Here is a 23,998-nt window from a genome sequence, read left to right as displayed (position 1 = left end):
AGGCATCTTCTTGTTCCGTCCCTCGGCGCCTCCCACGCTGCGTTCCAATCCGGCAGTCACGTGATTACATACACTTCCTCCTTCCGGGTTGAAGGAGGAAGTGTATCGTCACGTGACGCCGGAATGGAACACATCGTGGGAGACGCTGAGGGACGGAGCAAGAAGACAGCTGATGGGTAAGATTAAGACAGCTGATGAGTAAGATTGAGTGACCATCAGGTTCTTGGTCACCTCCCTTACTAAGGCCCTTCTCCCCTGATTGCTCAGCTTAGATAGCAAGCTCTAGGAAGAGTCCTGGTGGTTTTGATGGAGATCATCATCTGTAACTTTCCTCATTATGGGGTAGTGTAGAATTCGGAGGAAAAAAAATTAATTTAATCTATTTTGGAATAAGGTTGTAACATAAAAAGTGATGCGCTGAGAATGCTTTCCGGGCCCTGAGATGAAGAGTCTCATTCTCTAAGCCATATATGATATAGGATGCCTCTGTGTGTGTGTGTGTTTACTGAGCTTTTTCTGCCCATATTTATACCCTGACTTTCTACACGTCACCTTTGACAGTTTTAAGTACACAAGCTATATGATTTATTATCCAGACTTTCTTGACCTCTCGTTTACTTCTTTTGTATAAACATTTGGTATGTGAGCTTTGAGAAAATAAGTATATTTCTGATTCTTCTATGAATGCAAATAGTTACATGTGTTATATACCACGCAACTACTCTAGAAATCATGTAAGAATGCCAACTGTTATATGAATTATAAGCCACATTAAAGGTTTCCTAATTATATTTCTGACATGATCACTGAGATTGGCTCATAGTGATCACGGGGTCAGAAGCCAATAAAATTGGTTCCTGACTGTGATACAGTGCTCTGCATGAGCTGGCGATCACTGGTGATTGGCAAACTGAGCACAATCGCTCATAGTGTGAACCAACCCTTTCTGGCAGTGTAAAATACAGTATCCGATCTACTTTTTTACGAAAACACCTGCGTTTTTGCAGCTCCATAGGAAAGCATTGTTTGTGAATCAGGGCCAGATTTACCATTAGGTTCTGTAGGCATGTGCCTATAGGCGGACCTTTGGCCACCGCAAAGTTTCCTCTCTACTCCCCTTCCCCCCATCTGCAGAGTGCCAGCAGAGCGGTAATAAGAAGAGTGACTCACTGGCTCCCAACGTTCCAGGAATTACGCCTATTCAGCAGTAGCAGTGCGTCCTGCGCCATCTCCATAGCTACAGCGGGTCGCTGTGCATGTGACCTGGCAGCTTGTAACAGTGTGTTACATGACTCATTAGGTGACACGCTGTTATAAGTCGCCAGGTCACACACACTGAGACCCGCTGCTGCTTCTGAATGGACATCATCACTGGAACGTTGGGAACTGGTGAGTCACTCTCTTCTTCTTCGTGCTCTGCAGAGGGAGGGAAGGGGAGCAGAGGGGGCACCTAAAGCTGGCTAACCTATATTGTGGATACCTATGTCTGGCTAACCTATACTGGGGGAAACTATAGCTGGCTACCTATACTGGGGAGGGACACTTATACAGTGGGATGCGAAAGTTTGGGCAACCTTGTTAATTTTCATGATTTTCCTGTATAAATCAGTGGTTGTTAAAATAAAAAATGTCAGTTAAATAAATCATATAGGACACACACAGTGATATTTAAGAAGTGAAATTAAGTTTATTGGATTTACAGAAAGTGCGCAATAATTGTTTTAATAAAATTAGGCAGGTGCATAAATTTGGGCACCACAAAAATAAATTAAATTAATTTTTAATAGATCCTCCTTTTGCAGAAATTACAGCCTCCAAACACTTCCTGTAGGTTTTAGTGACAGTCTGGATTCTGTTTGAAGGTATTTTGGACCATTCCTCTTTACAAAACATCTCTAGTTCATTCAGGTTTAATGGCTTCCGAGCAAGGTCAGCTCTCTTTAACTCACACCACAGATTTTCAATTATATTCAGGTCTGGGGACTGAGATGGTAATTCCAGAACGTTCTACTTGTTCCTCTGCATGAATTCCTTAGTGGATTTTGAGCAGTGTTTAGGGTCGTTGTCTTGTTGAAAGATCCAGCCCTGGGGCAGCTTCAGCTTTGTCATTGATTCCTGGACATTGGTCTCCAGAATCTGCTGATACTGAATCCATGCGTCTCTGAACTTTGACAAGATTCCCAGTCCCTGCACTGGCCACACAGCTCCACAGCATGTTGGAGCCACCTTCATATTTTACTGTAGGTAGCAAGTGTTTTTCTTGGAATGCTGTGTTTTTCAGTCATGCATAACGCCCCTTGTTATGCCCGAATAACTTAATATTAGTTTCATCAGCCCACAGCACCTTATTCCAAAATGAAGCTGACTTGTCCAAATGTGCTTTAGCATACCTTAAGCGGCTCTGTTTGTGCTGTGGGTGGAGAAAAGGCTTCCTCTGCATCACTCTCGCATACAGCATCTCCTTGTGTAAAGTGCGCCAAATGGTTGAACAATGCACAGTGACTCCATCTGCAGCAAGATGATGCTGTAGGTCTTGGTGCTGGTCTGTGGGTTGACTAACTGTTCTCACCATTCATTGCTTCTGGTAATCCGAGATTTTTCTTGGTCTGCCACTTCAAGCCTTAACTTGAACTGAGCCTGTGGTCTTCAATTTCCACAGTATGTTCCTAACTGTGGAAACAGACAGCTGAAATCTCTGACAGCTTTCTGTATCCTTCCCTAAACCATGATGGTGAACAATCTTTGTCTTCAGGTCATTTGAGAGTTGTTTTGAGACCCCCATGTTGCTACTCTTCTGAGAAATTTAAAAGAAGAGGGAAACTTACAATTGACCACCATAAATACTTCTCATAATTGGATTCTCCTCTGTATGTAGGTCAGGGGTCACTGAGCTTACCAAGCCAATTTGAGTTCCAATAATTAGTTCTAAAGGTTTTGGAATCAATAAAATACAATTATGCACCAGCCTAATTTTATTAAAACAATTATTGCACACTTTCTGTAAATCCAGTAAACTTCATTTCACTTCTCAAATATCACTGTGTGTGTCTCCTATATGATGTATTTAACTGACATTTTTTATCGTAACAACCAAACATTTATACAGGAAAATCATGAAAATTAACCAGGTTGTCCAAACTTTCGCAACCCACTGTAGCTGGTTAACCTATATTGGAGAACCTATAGCTGGTGAACCCACGGCTGGCTATCATACACTGGCTAGCTACCTATACTGGGGGCACCCATAGCTGGCTAACATATACTGGGTCACCTATAGCTGGCTAACCTATACTGGGGCACTTATAGCTGGCAACCTAAACTGGGGCACCTATAGCTGGCTAACTTCTAATGGTACACCTATACCAAGTTAACCTATACTGGGGAACCATTAGCTGGCTACCAATACTGGGGGCGCTTATGGCTGGCTAACCTATAATGGTACACCTATACCTGGCAAACCTATACTGGGGCACCATTAGCTGGCTACCTATACTGGGGGCACCTATGGCTGGCTAACCTATACTGGTATGCCTACACCTTGCCAACCTATACTGGGGCACCTATAGCTGGCTACCTACACTAGTGGAACCTATAGCTGGCTACCTATACTAGGGGGGACCTATAGCTGGCTAAAATATACTGGGGCACTTATAGCTGGCTACCTATACTGGGGGCACATATAGCTGGTTAACCTATACTGGAAACCTATAGCTGGCAAACCCCCGGCTGGCTAACTTATGGCTGGTACCTATACCGGGGCACCCATAGCTGGCTAACCTATACTGGGGCACCTATACCTGGCCAGCCTATACTGGGGCACCTATACCTGGCCAGCCTATACTGGGGCACCTATAGCTGGCCACCTATATTGGTACACCTATACCTAGCAAATCTATACTGGGGCACCTACAGCTGGCTAACCTATACTGGGGCACCTATACCTGGCTAGCCTATACTGGGGCACCTATACCTGGCCAGCCTATACTGGGGCACCTATAGCTGGCCACCTATATTGGTACACCTATACCTAGCAAATCTATACTGGGGCACCTACAGCTGGCTAACCTATACTGGGGCACCTATACCTGGCTAGCCTATACTGGGGAACCTATAAGTGAGAAATCTGACTGGGTGGGGGGTGAAGCACATCTGAAAGGAGGTGAAAGGTGTGGCCTGTGTTAAGGGGCGGGTTTAGGGCGCTGGAGCTTATGTGCCTGTAGGCTCCTCAGCTGTAAATACGGCCCTAATGTGAATCGTATTTGATTTGCAAACCTTATGCAGAAATAAGCAACAATCTGTATGATTTTAAAATATGCATTGTGAATCCCAGAGAGCTGCAATTTACTATGCTGCCAATTGACTTTCATTTAGGCCTCTTTTCCACAGGCAGCTAAATTGCTTACTCAGCAAGCAGTTACCAAGCAGCAGTGTCAGTGAGCAACTGCCAGACAGCAGCAAGCAATTGTGAGAGTTTAGAGGCATTTTTTCAGCTTCCGTGAAAAAGAAGCCTTAGGCCTCTTTTCCATGAACTGTTGAGCTGTGTGCTCAGCAAGCAGTTACCAGGCAGCAGTAAGCAGTTATCATGCAGGAACAAGCAGTTACCAGGCAGCAGTGAGCAGTTGTGAGAGTTTGAGAGGCATTTCACTGCCTAACAACAGTTCATGGAAAAGAGGCCTTAATTTCCACGGACTGTTGATAGGCACCGAAATGCCTCTCAAACACTCACAACTGCTTGCTGCTGCCTGGAAACTGCTCACTGCTGCCTGGTAACTGCTTGCTGAGCACACAGCTCAACAGTCTGTGGAAAAGAGGCCTTATGCTTTCTGGGAATCTCTGGCAATTCCAAAAAACTCTATGCCAATGAAAGTGGATGGAGATGATCCCATTGCAGCGATTGCTAACTGGCCAAATTGGCATCGGTTTGCCTGCACCATTTTGCTAGTGATCATGATTCAATGCCAAGTATAGAATAGCTGCAAAATCGCTTTTCACTTGCTACACATAGAGATTTCAAATCGATTTTGCAGCTCTTGTTCTACCCAGAAACCACCAGCTTACCCAAAATCCCATGCAGAATTTGAAAACTTAAATCACTTTTTGCAATTGCTTGTACTAAAATAAAGTCGCTGCAAAAAATGCAGGGATTCACTGTTAAAATCACTTTACAAGACACTATTAACAATACGGAGCGATTGCGACTGCCATCAGCAATCTGTAATGGGTCCCAGACCTTAAAACAAGTTTGCATGCATTTCCCACTATGCGGTAAAATGCATGCGATTCAAACAAGTGTACTCCCTGCCTTATAGGATAGCAATGATAGCCGCCATGCCACAGCGGCCACACTCAGATGTGACTCAATACAGTGGTTACAAAAAGAATCTTGTGTAGGCATGCCTGTTCATGCCGTGTGGGCACTGAAGCCACAGACTGTATGTGGTAATGTCCACATACAATCCAAAGAACAAAGATTGGGCAGCACTCTGGACTCAAGGCAAATGTATTCCATAACAACCCCCAGCATATACAACTGTTTCTGGGCAATTCAATATACCCCTTCATCAAGGCAAGCATCAGGTGGGTAAGTTGCCATATACAGTGGTGTGAAAAACTATTTGCCCCCTTCCTGATTTCTTATTCTTTTGCATGTTTGTCACACTTAAATGTTTCTGCTCATCAAAAACCGTTAACTATTAGTCAAAGATAACATAATTGAACACAAAATGCAGTTTTAAATGATGGTTTTTATTATTTAGTGAGAAAAAAAACTCCAAATCTACATGGCCCTGTATGAAAAAGTGATTGCCCCCCTTGTTAAAAAATAACTTAACTGTGGTTTATCACACCTGAGTTCAATTTCTGTAGTCACCCCCAGGCCTGATTACTGCCACACCTGTTTCAATCAAGAAATCACTTAAATAGGAGCTATCTGACACAGAGAAGAAGACCAAAAGCACCTCAAAAGCTAGACATCATGCCAAGATCCAAAGAAATTCAGGAACAAATGAGAACAAAAGTACTGTAATTGAGATCTATCATTCTGGTAAAGGTTATAAAGGCATTTCTAAAGCTTTGGGACTCCAGCGAACCACAGTGAGAACCATTATCCACAAATGGCAAAAACATGGAACAGTGATGAACCTTCCCAGGAGTGGCCGGCCGACCAATATTACCCCAAGAGCGCAGAGAAAACTCATCCGAGAGGCCACAAAAGACCCCAGGACAACATCTAAAGAACTGCAGGCCTCACTTGCATCAATTAAGGTCAGAGTTTACGACTCCACCATAAGAAGATACTTGGCAAAAACGTCCTGCATGGCAGATATCCAAGGCGCAAACCACTTTTAAGCAAAAAGAACATTAAGGCTCGTCTCAATTTTGCTAAAAAACATCTCAATGATTGCCAAGACTTTGGGGAAAATACCTTATGGACCGACAAGACAAAAGTTGAACTTTTTGGAAGGTGCGTGTCCTGTTAAATCTGTTGTAGAAGTAACACAGCATTTCAGCAAAAGAACATCATACCAACAGTAAAATATGGTGGTGGTATTGTGATAGTTTGGGGTTGTTTTGCTGCTTCAGGACCTGGAAGGCTTGCTGTGATAGATTGAACCATGAAATCTACTGTCTACCAAAAAATCCTGAAGGAGAATGTCCGGCCATCTGTTCGTCAGCTCAAGCTGAAGCGATCTTGGGTGCTGCAGCAGGACAATGACCCAAAACACACCAGCAAATCCACCTCTGAATGGCTGAAGAAAAACAAAATGAAGACTTTGGAGTGGCCTAGTCAAAGTCCTGACCTGAATCCTATTGAGATGTTGTGGCATGACCTTAAAAAGGCGGTTCATGCTGGAAAACCCTCAAATAAAGCTGAATTACAACAATTCCGCAAAGATGAGTGGGCCAAAATTCCTCCAGAGCGCTGTAAAAGACTCGTTGCAAGTTATCGCAAACAGTTATTAGGTTCAGGGGGCAATTTCTTTTTCACACAGCTCCATGTAGGTTTTGAGTTTTTTTTCTCACTAAATAATAAAAACCATCATTTAAAACTGCATTTTGTGTTCAGTTATGCTATCTTTGACTAATAGTTAACGTTTTTTGATGAGCAGAAACATTTAAGTGTGACAAACATGCAAAAGAATAAGAAATCAGGAAGGGGGCAAATAGTTTTTCACACCACTGTATACATATAGTGTGCACGGGCAATGGATGGAGCCCATATGCAACATGACTCAATGTGCCGGTTGAGAATGTGTGGGGAACGCCATATAGCGGTAGTGTGGACCCTGGGGATGCTACCTCTGAATGAGGAAGTGTGGATGTGTGTATGGATGTTTAAATTGGTACCTGTATGCACCCTGAAGCCTTATACACACCTTCAATTTTGAGTGGACAATTTTACCACTTCCATTAAGTATGAGGGTCAACAGATTTTCAATACTATGAAGACATTGCGTAGGTAAACCCTTATACTACATGTAGGTAGTAAAATTGGTCAGTGATTGGCCAATCAAAGGTGTGAACCAGGCTTTAGTAGCAACGGGGAGGCGGCAAGGCCGGATTTACCATAAGGCACTGTAGGCACGTGCGTACAGGCGCCTGCTGATTAACCACTTCCCGACCGCCCACTACACAGGGGCGGCGGGGAAGTGGAGCCCTGCAGGACGGCCTCACCCACAGAGGCGGCGGTCCATTTAAGGGCATGGGCGGAGCGATCGCGTCATCCGTGACGCGATCCTCCGCCGGCGCCTGTCACCGCTCGCTCGCCGCAACATCCCGCCGGCTATACGGAAGCGCCGGCGGGATGTTAACCCCGCGATCGCCGCATACAAAGTGTATAATACACTTTGTAATGTTTACAAAGTGTATTATACAGGCTGCCTCCTGCCCTGGTGGTCCCAGTGTCCGAGGGACCACCAGGGCAGGCTGCAGCCACCCTAGTCTGCACCCAAGCACACTGATTTCTCCCCCCCCTGCCCCAGATCGCCCACAGCACCCATCAGACCCCCCCCCCTGCCCACCCCCCAGACCCCTGTTTGCACCCAATCACCCCCCTAATCACCCATCAATCACTCCCTGTCACTATCTGTCAACGCTATTTTTTTTTTTATCCCCCCCCCTGCTCCCTGCCCCCTCCTGATCACCCCCCACCCCTCAGATTCTCCCCAGACCCCCCCCCCCAGACCACCCCCCCCCTGTTTACTGTATGCATCTATCCCCCTGATCACCTGTCAATCACCTGTCAATCACCTGTCAATCACCCGTCAATCACCCATCAATCACCCGTCAATCACCCCCTGTCACTGCCACCCATCAATCAGCCCCTAACCTGCCCCTTGCGGGCAATCTGATCACCCCTCCACACCAATAGATCGCCTACAGATCCGACATCAGATCACCTCCCAAATCCATTGTTTACATCTATTCTCTCCTCTAAACACCCACTAATTACCCATCAATCACCCCCTATCACCACTTGTCACTTTTACCTATCAGATCAGACCCTAATCTGCCCCTTGCGGGCACCCAATCACCCGCCCACACGCTCAGATTGCCCTCTGACCCCCCCTTATCAATTCACCAGTGCATTAATTACATCTGTTCTTCCCTGTAATAACCCACTGATCACCTGTCAATCACCTGCCAATCACCTATCACCCATCAATCACCCCCTGTCACTGCCACCCATCAATCAGCCCCTAACCTGCCCCTTGCGGGCAATCTGATCACCCACCCACACCATTAGATCGCCCGCAAACCCGCCGTCAGATTACCTCCCAAATGTATCGTTTACATCTGTTATCTTCTCTAAACACCCACTAATTACCCATCAATCACCCCCTATCACCACCTGTCACTGTTACCTATCAGATCAGACCCTAATCTGCCCCTTGCGGGCACCCAATCACCCGCCCACACGCTCAGATTGCCCTCTGACCCCCCTTATCAATTCACCAGTGCATTAATTACATCTGTTCTTCCCTGTAATAACCCACTGATCACCTGTCAATCACCTGCCAATCACCTATCACCCATCAATCACCCCCTGTCACCCCCTGTCACTGCCACCCATCAATCAGCCCCTAACCTGCCCCTTGCGGGCAATCTGATCACCCACCCACACCATTAGATCGCCCGCAAACCCGCCGTCAGATTACCTCCCAAATGTATCGTTTACATCTGTTATCTTCTCTAAACACCCACTAATTACCCATCAATCACCCCCTATCACCACCTGTCACTGTTACCTATCAGATCAGACCCTAATCTGCCCCTTGCGGGCACCCAATCACCCGCCCACACGCTCAGATTGCCCTCAGACCCCCCCCCCCCCCCTTATCAATTCGCCAGTGCATTAATTACATCTGTCCTTCCCTGTAATAACCCACTGATCACCTGTCAATCACCTGCCAATCACCTATCACCCATCAATCACCCCCTGTCACTGCCACCCAACAATCAGCCCCTAACCTGCCCCTTGCGGGCAATCTGATCACCCACCCACACCAATAGATCGCCCGCAGATCCGACATCAGATCACCACCCAAGCGCAGTGTTTCCATCTATTCTCTCCTCTAAACACCCACTAATTACCCATCAATCACCCATCAATCACTCCCTATCACCACCTGTCACTGTTACCTATCAGATCAGACCCTAATCTGCCCCTTGCGGGCACCCAATCGACCGCCTACACGCTCAGATTGCCCTCAGACCCCCCCTTATCAATTCGCCAGTGCAATATTTACATCTGTTCTCCCCTGTAATAACCCACTGATTACCTGTCAATCACCTATCAATCACCCATCAATCACCCCCTGTCACTGCCACCCATCAATCACCCCCTGTCACTGCCACCCATCAATCACCCGCTGTCACTGCCACCCATCAATCAGCCCCTAACCTGCCCCTTGCGGGCAAACTGATCACCCACCCACACCAATAGATCGCCCGCAGATCCGACATCAGATCACCACCCAAGCGCAGTGTTTCCATCTATTCTCTACCCTAAACACCCACTAATTACCCATCAATCACCCCCTGTCACTGCTACCTATCAGATTAGACCCCTATCTGCCCCTAGGGCACTCAATCACCCGCCCACACCCTCAGAATGCCCTCAGACCCCAGCCCTGATCACCTCGCCAGTGCATTGCTTGCATCCATTCCCCCCTCTAATCACACCTTGAGACACCCATCAATCACCTCCTGTCACCCCCTAGCACACCTACCCATCAGATCAGGCCCCAATTTGCCCCGTGTGGGCTCCTGATCACTCGGCCAAACCCTCAGACCCCCTTCCGATCACCTCCCCAGTGCATGGATTGCATCTATTTTCCCTCTAACCACCCCCTGAGACACCCATCAATCACCTCCTGTCACCCCCCTAGCACTCCTATCCATCAGATCAGGCCCAATACAACCTGTCATCTAAAAGGCCACCCTGCTTATGACCGGTTCCACAAAATTCGCCCCCTCATAGACCACCTGTCATCAAAATTTGCAGATGCTTATACCCCTGAATAGTCATTTTGAGACATTTGGTTTCCAGACTACTCACGGTTTTGGGCCTGTAAAATGCCAGGGCGGTATAGGAACCCCACAAGTGACCCCATTTTAGAAAAAAAAGACACCCCAAGGTATTATGTTAGGTGTATGACGAGTTCATAGAAGATTTAATTTTTTGTCAAAAGTTAGCGGAAATTAATTTTTATTGGTTTTTTTTCACAAAGTGTCATTTTTCACTAACTTGTGACAAAAAATAAAATCTTCTATGAACTCGCCATACACCTAACGGAATACCTTGGGGTGTCTTCTTTCTAAAATGGGGTCACTTGTGGGGTTCCTATACTGCCCTGGCATTTTAGGGGCCCTAAACCGCGAGGAGTAGTCTAGAAAACAAATGCTTCAAAATGACCTGTGAATAGGACGTTGGGCCCCTTAGCGCACCTAGGCTGCAAAAAAGTGTCACACATGTGGTACCGCCGTACTCAGGAAAAGTAGTATAATGTGTTTTGGGGTGTATTTTTACACATACCCATGCTGGGTGGGAGAAATTTCTATGTAAATGGACAATTGTGTGTAAAAAAATCAAACAATTGTCATTTACAGAGATATTTCTCCCACTTAGCATGGGTATGTGTAAAAATACACCCCAAAACGCATTATACTACTTCTCCTGAGTACAGCGGTACCACATGTGTGGCACTTTTTTACACCCTAAGTACGCTAAGGGGCCCAAAGTCCAATGAGTACCTTTAGGATTTCACAGGTCATTTTGCGACATTTGGTTTCAAGACTACTCCTCACGGTTTAGGGCCCCTAAAATGCCAGGGCAGTATAGGAACCCCACAAATGACCCCATTCTAGAAAGAAGACACCCAAAGGTATTCCGTACCGAGTATGGTGAGTTCATAGAAGATTTTATTTTTTGTCACAAGTTAGCGGAAAATGACACTTTGTGAAAAAAAACTATTAAAATCAATTTCCGCTAACTTGTGACAAAAAAATAAAAACTTCTATGAACTCACCATACTCCTAACGGAATACCTTGGGGTGTCTTCTTTCTAAAATGGGGTCATTAGTGGGGTTCCTATACTGCCCTGGCATTTTAGGGGCCCTAAACCGTGAGGAGTAGTCTTGAAACAAAAATGACCTGTGAAATCCTAAAGGTACTCATTGGACTTTGGGCCCCTTAGTGCAGTTAGGGTGCAAAAAAGTGCCACACATGTGGTATCGCCGTACTCGGGAGAAGTAGTACAATGTGTTTTGGGGTGTATTTTTACACATACCCATGCTGGGTGGGAGAAATACCTCTGTAAATGACAATCTTTTGATTTTTTTACACACAATTGTCCATTTACAGAGGTATTTCTCCCACCCAGCATGGGTATGTGTAAAAATACACCCCAAAACACATTGTACTACTTCTCCCGAGTATGGCGATACCACATGTGTGGCACTTTTTTGCACCCTAACTGCGCTAAAGGGCCCAAAGTCCAATGAGAACCTTTAGGATTTCACAGGTCATTTTGAGAAATTTCGTTTCAAGACTACTCCTCACGGTTTAGGGCCCCTAAAATGCCAGGGCAGTATAGGAACCCCACAAATGACCCCATTTTAGAAAGAAGACACCCCAAGGTATTCCGTTAGGAGTATGGTGAGTTCATAGAAGATTTTATTTTTTGTCAAAAGTTAGCGGAAATTGATTTTAATTGTGTTTTTTCACAAAGTGTCATTTTCCGCTAACTTGTGACAAAAAATAAAATCTTCTATGAACTCGCCATACTACTAACGGAATACCTTGGGGTGTCTTCTTTCTAAAATGGGGTCATTTGTGGGGTTCCTATACTGCCCTGGCATTTTAGGGGCCCTAAACCGTGAGGAGTAGTCTTGAAACGAAATTTCTCAAAATGACCTGTGAAATCCTAAAGGTTCTCATTGGACTTTGGGCCCTTTAGCGCAGTTAGGGTGCAAAAAAGTGCCACACATGTGGTATCGCCGTACTCAGGAGAAGTAGTATAATGTGTTTTGTGGTGTATTTTTACACATACCCATGCTGAGTGGGAGAAATATCTCTGTAAATGGACAATTGTGTGTAAAAAAAATTAACAAATTGTCATTTACAGAGATATTTCTCCCACCCAGCATGGGTATGTGTAAAAATACACCCCAAAACACATTATACTACTTCTCCTGAGTACGGCAATACCACATGTGTGGCACTTTTTTGCAGCCTAACTGCGCTAAGGGGTCCAAAGTCCAATGAGCACCTTTAGGCTTTACAGGGGTGCTTACAATTTAGCACCCCCCAAAATGTCAGGACAGTAAACACACCCCACAAATGATCCCATTTTGGAAAGTAGACCCTTCAAGGTATTCAGAGAGGGGCATGGTGAGTCCGTGGCAGATTTCATTTTTTTTTGTCGCAAGTTAGAATAAATGGAAACTTTTTTTTTTTTTTTTTTCCTCACAAAGTGTCATTTTCCGCTTACTTGTGACAAAAAATAATATCTTCTATGAACTCACTATGCCTCTCAGTGAATACTTTGGGATGTCTTCTTTCCAAAATGGGGTCATTTGGGGGGTATTTATACTATCCTGGAATTCTAGCCCCTCATGAAACATGACAGGGGGTCAGAAAAGTCAGAGATGCTTGAAAATGGGAAAATTCACTTTTGGCACCATAGTTTGTAAACGCTATAACTTTTACCCAAACCAATAAATATACACTGAATGGGTTTTTTTTTATCAAAAACATGTTTGTCCACATTTTTCGCGCTGCATGTATACAGAAATTTTACTTTATTTGAAAAATGTCAGCACAGAAAGTTAAAAAAATCATTTTTTTGCCAAAATTCATGTCTTTTTTGATGAATATAATAAAAAGTAAAAATCGCAGGAGCAATCAAATAGCATCAAAAGAAAGCTTTATTAGTGACAAGAAAAGGAGCCAAAATTCATTTAGGTGGTAGGTTGTATGAGCGAGCAATAAACCGTGAAAGCTGCAGTGGTCTGAATGGAAAAAAAGTGGCCGGTCCTTAAGGGGTAGAAAGCCCTAGGTCCTCAAGTGGTTAACCACTTCCCGACCACCTAACGCACAGGGGCGGCCGGGAAGTGGAGCCCGCAAGGACCAGCTCATGCCCAAAGGCGGCGGTCCTTGTAAGGGCATGGGCAGAGCGATCGCGTCATCCGTGACGCGATCCTCCGCCGCCGCCTCGCTCCGCTCACCCGCCGCAACATCCCGCCGGCCATACGGAAGCGCCGGCGGGATGTTAACCCGACGATTGCCGCATACAAAGTGTATAATACACTTTGTAATGTTTACAAAGTGTATTATACAGGCTGCCTCCTGCCCTGGTGGTCCCAGTGTCCGAGGGACCACCAGGGCAGACTGCAGCCACCCTAGTCTGCACCAAGCACACTGATTTCCCCCTGCCCCCTGATCGCCCACAGCACCCCTCAGACCCCCCCCGCCGCCCACCCCCCAGACCCATGTTTACACCCAATCACCCCCCTAATCACCCATCAATCACTCCCTGTCACTATCTGTCAACGCAATTTTTTTTTATTCCCCCCCCCCTGCCCCCTGCTCCCTCCTGATCACCCTCCCACCCCTCAGATTCTCCCCAGACCCCCCCCCCCATGTACTGTATGCATCTATCCCCCCTGATCACCTGTCAATCACCCATCAATCACCACCTGTCACTGCCACCCATCAATCACCCCCCGTCACTGCCACCCATCAATCAGCCCCTAACCTACCCCTTGCGGGCAATCTGATCACCCACCCACACCAATAGATCGCCTGCAGATCCGACATCAGAGCACCTCCCAAGTGCAGTGTTTACATCTGTTCTCTCCTCCAAACACCCACTAATTACCCATCAATTACCCCCTGTCACTGCTACCCATCAGATTAGACCCCTATCTGCCCCTAGGGCACTCAATCACCCGCCCATACCCTCAGAACGCCCTTAGACCCCAGCCCTGATCACCTCGCCAGTGCATTGCTTGCATCCATTCCCCCCTCTAATCACACCTTGAGACACCCATCAATCACCTCCTGTCACCCCCTAGCACACCTACCCATCAGATCAGGCCCTAATTTGCCCCGTGTGGGCCCCTGATCACTCGGCCAAACCCTCAGATCTCCCTCAGACCCCCTTCCGATCACCTCCCCAGTGCATTGATTGCATCTATTTTTCCCTCTAACCACCCCCTGAGACACCCATCAATCACCTCCTGTCACCCCCTAGCACTCCTATCCATCAAATCAGGCCCAATACAACCTGTCATCTAAAAGGCCACCCTGCTTATGACCGGTTCCACAAAATTCACCCCCTCATAGACCACCTGTCATCAAAATGTTCAGATGCTTATACCCCTGAACAGTCATTTTGAGACATTTGGTTTCCAGACTACTCACGGTTTTGGGCCCGTAAATTGCCAGGGCGGTATAGGAACCCCACAAGTTACCCCATTTTAGAAAAAAAGACACCCCAAGGTATTCTGTTAGGTGTATGACGAGTTCATAGAAGATTTTATTTTTTGTCAAAAGTTAGCGGAAATTGATTTTTATTGTTTTTTTTCACAAAGTGTCATTTTTCACTAACTTGTGACAAAAATAAAATCTTCTATGAACTCACCATACTCCTAACGGAATACCTTGGGGTGTCTTCTTTCTAAAATGGGGTCACTTGTGGGGTTCCTATACTGCCCTTGCATTTTAGGGGCCTTAAACCGTGAGGAGTAGTCTAGAAAACAAATGCCTCAAAATGACCTGTGAATAGGACGTTGGGCCCCTTAGCGCACCTAGGCTGCAAAAAAGTGTCACACATGTGGTATCGCCGTACTCGGGAGAAGTAGTATAATGTGTTTTGGGGTGTATTTTTACACATACCCATGCTGGGTGGGAGAAAGATTTTATTTTTTGTCAAAAGTTAGCGGAAATTGATTTTTATTGTTTTTTTTCACAAAGTGTCATTTTTCACTAACTTTTGACAAAAAATAAAATATTCTATGAACTCACCATACTCCTAACGGAATACCTTGGGGTGTCTTCTTTCTAAAATGGGGTCATTTGCAGGGTTCCTATACTGCCCTGGCATTTTAGGGGCCCTAAACCGTGAGGAGTAGTCTGGAAATCAAATTCCGCAAAATGACCTGTGAAATCCTAAAAGTACTCATTGGACTTTGGGCCCCTTAGCACAGTTAGGGTGCAAAAAAGTGCCACACATGTGGTATCGCCGTTCTCGGGAGAAGTAGTACAATGTGTTTTGGGGTGTCTTTTTACACATACCCATGCTGGGTGGGAGAAATCTCTCTGTAAATGGACAATTGTGTGTAAAAAAAATCAAAAGATTGTCATTTACAGAGATATTTCTCCCACCCAGCATGGGTATGTGTAAAAATACACCTCAAAACACATTGTACTACTTCTCCTGAGTACGGCAATACCACGTGTGGCACTTTTTTGCAGCCTAACTGCGCTAAGGGGTCCAAAGTCCAATGAGCACCTTTAGGCTTTACAGGGGTGCTTACAATTAGGCACACCCCAAAATGCCAGGACAGTAAACACACCCCACAAATGACCCCATTTTGGAAAGTAGACACTTCAAGGTATTCAGAGAGGGGCATGGTGAGTCCGTGGCAGATTTCATTTTTTTTTTTGTCGCAAGTTAGAAGAAATGGAAACTTTTTTTTTTTTTGTCACAAAGTGTCATTTTCAGCTTACTTGTGACAAAAAATATCTTCTATGAACTCACTATGCCTCTCAGTGAATACTTTGGGATGTCTTCTTTCCAAAATGGGGTCATTTGGGGGGTATTTATACTATCCTGGAATTCTAGCCCCTCATGAAACATGACAGGGGGTCAGAAAAGTCATAGATGCTTGAAAATGGGAAAATTCACTTTTTGCACCATAGTTTGTAAATGCTATAACTTTTACCCAAACCAATAAATATAGGCTGAATGGGTTTTTTTTCATCAAAAACATGTTTGTCCACATTTTTCGCGCTGCATGTAAACAGAAATTTTACTTTATTTGAAAAATGTCAGAGCAGAAAGTTAAAAAAATCATTTTTTTGCCAAAATTCATGTCTTTTTTGATGAATATAATAAAAAGTAAAAATCGCAGCAGCAATCAAATAGCACCAAAAGAAAGCTTTATTAGTGACAAGAAAAGGAGCCAAAATCCAGAAATGGCCCTGCAGTTTTGGACTGGACCAATCCAAATGGGCAGGAGGACATTTTGGTGCAGTTCCGAGCTGCATACAGTTTGCAAGAAATTTGTATGCAAACTGGAATTATACGCATCTCACTGACCATCTCTTTAGGTAAGGTACCAGAAAAGTCCACTTATCATGTTACAAAGCCGTGTGTGGGGAGAGCGCGGGTGAATTTCCGTCACGCTGGCTGAGCTGCCAGTAGATATTTTTGTGTTATTGCTTTAACACTGTTTAGAACTTACCCGATATCTGACATAAATATTCCCTTCTACTTGCTGATTTAACTCAAATTGTGCAATTTGTCTGAGAAATAATTTACATTAATTACGAAGCAAAATTTGCTTAAAAGCAAACAAAAATAAAACAGGAGAAATTGCTTTTGGGTTTCACAGAAACAACAATTTTCTATAACGCTTAAGTACAATATGTGACAGATAGTTCGGCTTCCAAGAAGATTGCAATTACTGTGTTCTCTGCTTATTCAAATAGGCTGCCTTCTATTTCTCATTTCTAATAAAAACACTGTAATGTGCATTTAGGTCATATACAAGTTCTTTTAAGGGCCCTGTCAGTCACTATGCAAGTTGTGATGAGATCGCAATGCAACTAAGCCAAAAAGTTGGAACACGCTTTACAGTTACGGTGCGACTACCGGTACCTAGTGAGGCACACAGAAAGTATGCCTCTCTGCCACTGTAAACACACCCATTACCTGGTTAGTGCACAGCATGTAGTGCATTTCTGCGTCAGAATCTGCCGCACCACGCCATAACGCAATTAAAGTGAACATGAGATGGTGCCAAAGGGAAAATGTATACATACCTGGGGCTTCCTCCATCCTCCTTCGGCCTGATTGGTCCCTTGCCATCCTCATCCGCCTCCTGAATCCTCCACTATGGCTCCCGGTAATCAGGCCAGTCAAAGTGTAGTGCGCATGGGCAGCCTGGCCTCTTGCTGGGGAGCATTCTGTGCCTAGTAGTACTGTGCAGGCACCAACTGGCCAATTTACCCAAGCCGAAGTGGTGGTTCCAGGAGGCGGAGGAGGACAGCGGAGGATTGATCAGGCCAAAGGAGGCTGGAGGAAGCCCCAGATATGTATACATTTTTTCCTTTGGCACCATCTCAGGTGCAAGTTTAATATGAAAGAGTTGCGATACGATGATATGTGTGAGAGGGTCCTATGAAGGCACCGCAAACAGTAGAATTAATATGCAGAGTGTGATGACCAACATCTAATTTCAGAACTCTGAACAACTATCTAAATAGGCCTCTTTTCCACAGAGAGTGAGGCCTCCTTTCCACGAACTGTTGAGCTGTGTGCTCAGCAAGCAGTTACCAGGCAGAAGTAAGCGGTTATCATGCAGCCACAAGCAGTTACTAGGCAGCAGTGAGCAGTTGAGAGAGTTTGAGAGGCATTTCACTGCCTATCAGCGGTCCGTGGAAAGGAGGCCTTAAACTGTGTGCCCAGCAAGCAGTTACGAGGCAACAGTGGGCAGTTACCAGGCAGCAGAGGCCTCAGGCCTCTTTTCCATGGGCAGTTGATAGGCAGTGAAAAGCCTCTCAAACTCTCACAACTGCTTGTTGCTGCCTGGTAACTGCTCACTGCTGCCTCTCAGCTGCTTGCTGAGCATACAGTTCAACTGCCTGTGGAAAAGGGGCCTAAGGCCTCTTTTCCACAGACTGTTGAGCTGTGTGCTTAGCAAGCAGTTACCAGGCAGCAGTGAGGACGGAGTACATTTGAAATTGGCGCCGGTAGACTTGGGCGCAGGATACAGCCGGTATATAGCTGATCCTGCTTCTGCACAAGTCCGGGCCGATTTAATTACTATTCCCCCTCCAGGCCGCCATGGATAGTGGGGGAATGAAATAATTTGGCTTCCAGCGATTGCTGGAGGCCGAATTATTATGTTTTTAAGCAACCTCGGCTCCGTTTTTTGACGGAGCTGACGTTACTCACTGAGCGCTTCAATAGGAGTGATTCTTATTGAAGTCTATGGAGGCGCCGGCTGCGCCCAAATCTAGCAGCGCTGAAAAGCACTGCTCCGGCAGTGAGTAGTTACCAGGCAACAACAAGCAGTTACCAGGCAGCAGTGAGCAGTTGTGAAAGTTTGGGAGGCATTTCACTGCCTATCAACAGTCTTAGGCCTCCTTTCCACGGACTGCTGATAGGCAGTGAAATGCCTCTCAAACTCTCTCAACTGCTTGCTGCTGCCTGGTAACTGCTTGTTGCTGCATGATAACTGCTCACTGCTGCCTGGTAACTGCTTGCTGAGCACACAGCTCAACAGTCCGTGGAAAAGAGGCCTTAGGTCCCTTTTCCACAGGCAGTTGAACTGTGTGCTCAGCAAGCAGTTGTGAGGCAGCAGTGAGCAGTTACCAGGCAGCAACAAGCAGTTGTGAGAGTTTGAGAGGCATTTCACTGCCTATCAACTGCCCATGGAAAAGAGGCCTAAGGCTTCTTTTCCATGGACTGTTGAGGCCTAAGGCCTCTTTTCTACGGACTGTTGAGATGTGTGCTCAGCAGGCAGTTACCAGGCAGCAGTGAGCAGGTTCCAGGCAGCAGTGACCAGTTACCAGGCAGCAGTGAGCAGTTGTGAGAGTTTGAGAGGCATTTCACTGCCTATCAACAGTCCATGGAAAAGAGGCCTTGGGCCTCTTTTCCACGGACTGTTGAGCTGGGTGCTCAGCAAGCAGTTACCAGTTGTGAGAGTTTGAGAGGCATTTCACTGCCTAATAACAGTCTGTGGAAAAAAGGCCTTAACTCGGCCTGCTGATGCAGGGTCAGTTTCACAGAGCCAGCTTCCCTCACTTCTTCCTCTCCTCTCTCCCTCCCTCTCTATGCAAAGTTGCGAGCAGAGCATTAATGAGGTTACTCACCCAATCTCAGCTTCCAGTGATGATCTCCCTACAACCACGCAACCAGCGTCCCATCTCTATGACTACAACAGTGCCTCGTCATATATCTGCATAGCCATAGAGAGGACACTGGGTGCCCAGTTAAAGGTAGATTGGCGATGGAAGCTGAGTGGGTGAGTATTATGCTCTTCTTCTCTCAACTCTGTATAGAGAGAAAGGGGGAGGCACCTCTACTACTGGGAGGGGGCTGCCTAATACTGGGGGCACAGCTGGCTACCTAAACTGGGGAGGGGGACAAAGCAAAAGCAAAAAATATAAATAATAAAAATGGCTTACCTCAAATAAAGGGTAAAAGCCAATTTCAAACAAAAACTTTTATTATTCATCAGACACTATCAATGATAACGTGTTTCGCAGAACACAGTCCACTTCCTCAGATCAAATACAAAGCAGTGTCTTTATACGGTAGACAATAAGTTCGGAGCGTAATACTGTAATGTAATACTGGGGACACCCCTGGCTACCTATACTGTAGAAGGGGCTACTTAATACAGGGGGCAAACCTGGCTACCTATACTGGGGTGGAGGATCATTGGCTACCTGAACTGGAGACCCAATTAAGGACCCTGGCACATTTTGCGGGACTTTTTCATTTGTAAAAAAAAACGCTTCCATTGACATGCTTTATGATCACAATTTTTTGAAAAATGCAATCACAGCTATTTTGCCACAATTTTACTGCAATTTTAATGCAAGTCAATGGAAGTGGTTTTTTAAACGCAAACGACCTGCAAAATGCTCTCCGGTGTGCCAGGACCCTAAGACTAGAGGAGCATTTGGCTTCCAGTACGGGAGGGGGCGCACATTGGCTACCTATACTAGTCTGGCCCCTCTGTCAAATATAAGATCCCTTTGCCCACCCATGATCGAAGGTCTCTGATGGGAGGTTGAAGACAGTATATTCACAATCACCACCTCTCAGCTGCTATACACCGCCGAGTGATTGCTGGAGCTCAGCACCGCCGGTGAAGAGACGGCCTTTCCATGGAGTACCAGCTAAGTGCGACCACAGCCATACTCAGACACAACAAGTGCTGCAATTTGGCTGCATTTAAACTGCACCTGAATAGCGCTAGTGGACAGCAGCCAAGAGACCGAACTGTGCGCTTGTCAGACCATTCTACTTTAATGCTTGGTACACATATCCAATTTCAATTGGCCAGTCACTGTAGTATTAGAGCTTACCTACACAATGTGTTCATTGTATTCAATATCTGTTGATCTTCATACCACATGGAGGTGGTAAAATTGGCCAAACCACACTAAGGCCACGCTCACAGTGGCCGTTGAGCTGCATTCCCTGTGACAGCAAGAACGCAACCGATCGGGACATCGGCGTAACATATTATACTTTCGCTGCATTGGGTAGAGAGAAGCATACAGTTTGTGAAAAGTATGTTTCACTGTAACTCTTAGGCTACTTACACACCAGGACGTTGCATTTAGGGGACGTTATAGGGCACATAACGTGCCCCTAACGCAACGCCTGGTGCTCTTGGATGTGGACGTCAGAGTGAGCCGCGTTGTGCAGCTCATTCTGGCGTCCGTGATGCCATGATGCGTACTCTTGGACGCATGCTGCATCACGTGGTCCCGCCCGGCCAATCGCCGCACAGAGCGGCCGCTCCAGGAAGTAAACACTGCACGGCACATCGTGCAGTGAATATTAATTAGCCATGTGCCTGGCCGCTCTCCACTTCTCCCCAACACTACTGAGCATGTGCGCACAGTCTAACGCGGCTTAGCCGCGCATAACGCACAGCATGCAGCACTCTCAACGGATGTGCTGAGTTACAATGTAACGTAACGTGGGCACTGTGAACAGCCCATTGATTTTTCATTACTGTGCGGTGGGGCTGCGTTACAGGCGGCACTAACGTGCGCCTGTAATATCTTAATGTGAAAGCAGCCTTAATGCACACATTTAACAATAACACACTGCATTAGTTATACCAAAAAGCACCTGCTGCACTGTGAACGCCACATAGGTGGTGCGTTGCCGCGCGGTAAGCCTCGTTATAAAGTGGCCGCTACACCGCACCACTGTGAACGTGCCCAAGGCTCCTTTCACACTGCATTTTTTGCCTTCCGTAACAATTTAATCGCCACGCAATACAATTATTTCTATGGAAAGTTCACATTGGTGCATTAGCGGTACGGTAGTTTCTGTTGGAATAATGAGCAGCATACTGTGCATTTACTGGACAGCATGCACATTTACAGTTGCAGGGAATCATACTTTAACCACTTGCCGACCGCACACTCATACCGTGCTGTGGCAAAGTGGTAGCTGGAGGACCAGCGACGCAGATCTGTGTCGCAAGGTGCCTCCCTAATTAATCAGGAAAGGCCGCTCGCGCGAGCGGCAGTTTCCTGTCAGATCACTGAGCGGGTCTCCGTGAATAGCCTGCGAGCCGCTGATTGCGGCTCGCAGACTAAATGTAAATGTAGGAGACATATGTCTCCTTTGTTTACATTCTACGGCGCTGCTGCGCAGCAGCGCCGTAAGGCAGATCGGCGATCCCCGGCCAATCAGCGGCCGGGGATCGCCGCCATGTGACAGGGGACGTCCTGTCACTGGCTGCACAGGACGGATAGCGTCCTGTGCGGCCCGGATCACCGGGGATGACAGGTAGGAGAGGGAGGGGGGAATTTCGCTGCGGAGGGGGGCTTTGAGGTGCCCCCCCGCAAACCACAGGCAGGAGCGATCAGATTCCCCCCCTGCACATCATCCCCATAGGGGGGAGAAAAGGGGGGCGATCTGGTCGCTCTGCCTGCACCCTGATCTGTGCTGGGGGCTGCAGAGCCCACCCAGCACAGATCACTAAAAACAGCGCTGGTCCTTAAGGGGGGGGGGGGGGGTAAAGGGTGGGTCATCAAGTGGTTAATGTACCGTTGCTGCGTTGTACACATGTCTACATTGCATTGTGCCGCTAACACGCAATATGCATAGTTTGAAAAGAGTCAGAGGAAACGTTCACAGTCGGACATTGCGTTCTCTGTATAGCACACCTATCGCACTGTGAACGGTATACGTTGTGCATTGCCACATTACAAAGTGGCCATTATGCCGCACCTCAACGCATCACTGTGAATGAGGCCTAATGCTGGGCATACACGGCGAGGTGCGCTGTTATTAATCGAGCCGCTGATGGCTCGATTGTTAATATCCAACGTGTCCGATCACCGCAGGGATAGATTCCGCGCTCGATCCCCGCGGGCAGACAATAGCGGCGAATCGAGCGGAAGATAAGAGGCGGGGACGAGTGGGAATCGATCCGGGCGCACGCACGAACGAGCGGGGACGCGGCAGGAGTCGATCCGGCGGCTAATCGAGCCGCCGGATCGACTCATGTATGCCCAGCATAAGGGTGCATACACACATCCAATTTTCATTGGCCAATCAATGAGGGCCAGCAGATTTTGAATATTATGAACAAATTGTATAGGTAAGATCTCATATTACTTGGAAGTGGTAAAATTGGGTTATCGTTTGCCAATCAAAATTGGATGTGTGTAACAGGCTTAAAGGAAAGGTCCAGGCTAAAAAACAAAATCCACTTACCTGGGGCTTCCTCCAGCCCCTGGCAGCTGTCCTGTGCCCTCGCCACAGCTCCGGCTCCCATTGTCCTGCGCTGCAGAAGCCAATCTTACCAGGTGGGTTTCTTCTGTGCTCCACTGCGTGGGTCATGTGGTCCGGCCTACGTCATTAGCGTTGTACTGAGCAGGCACAAAACTACTGCGCCTACGCAGTACAATCCTGATGACATCGGCCGGACCACGTGATCTGTGCAATGAAACACACAAGAAGCAGACCATGAAGCCGACCTGGCGAGGAGCCACCGGAGCTGCGGCGAGGGCACAGGATGGAGTCCACAGGTAAGTGGATTTTGTTTTTTTGTTTTTTTTTTAGCCTGGATGTATCCTTTAGGCCTCCTTTCCACGAACTGTCGAGCTGTGTGCTCAGCAAGCAGTTACTAGGCAGAAGTAAGCAGTTATCATGCAGCCACAAGCAGTTACTAGGCAGCAGTGAGCAGTTGTGAGAGTTCGAGAGGCATTTCACTGCCTATCAGCGGTCCGTGGAAAGGAGGCCTTAATACTGTCAAGCATTTTTTTCAAGTTAAACTAGTTGATTCTCTAAGCTGATAGGGTATCAGGCGTTTACATCACTCACATAATATTACCCTATCAAGCATTCTTACCCCGCCCTGCACACAGGTGAATAATAAACTACATACCTGAGTATTCAGGATTAGGCGGTAACTCGGCTCTCCCCTCCCAGCATTCATTGCATCATGAGTCTCTTACTAGCAATGTGTCTACTTGGAGGTAAACATAATATTTTTAGTT

This window comes from Hyperolius riggenbachi, chromosome 3 (assembly GCF_040937935.1).
Source record: "Hyperolius riggenbachi isolate aHypRig1 chromosome 3, aHypRig1.pri, whole genome shotgun sequence".
NCBI classification, from domain to species: Eukaryota; Metazoa; Chordata; class Amphibia; order Anura; family Hyperoliidae; genus Hyperolius; species Hyperolius riggenbachi.
This window is presented reverse-complemented; position numbering follows the sequence as displayed.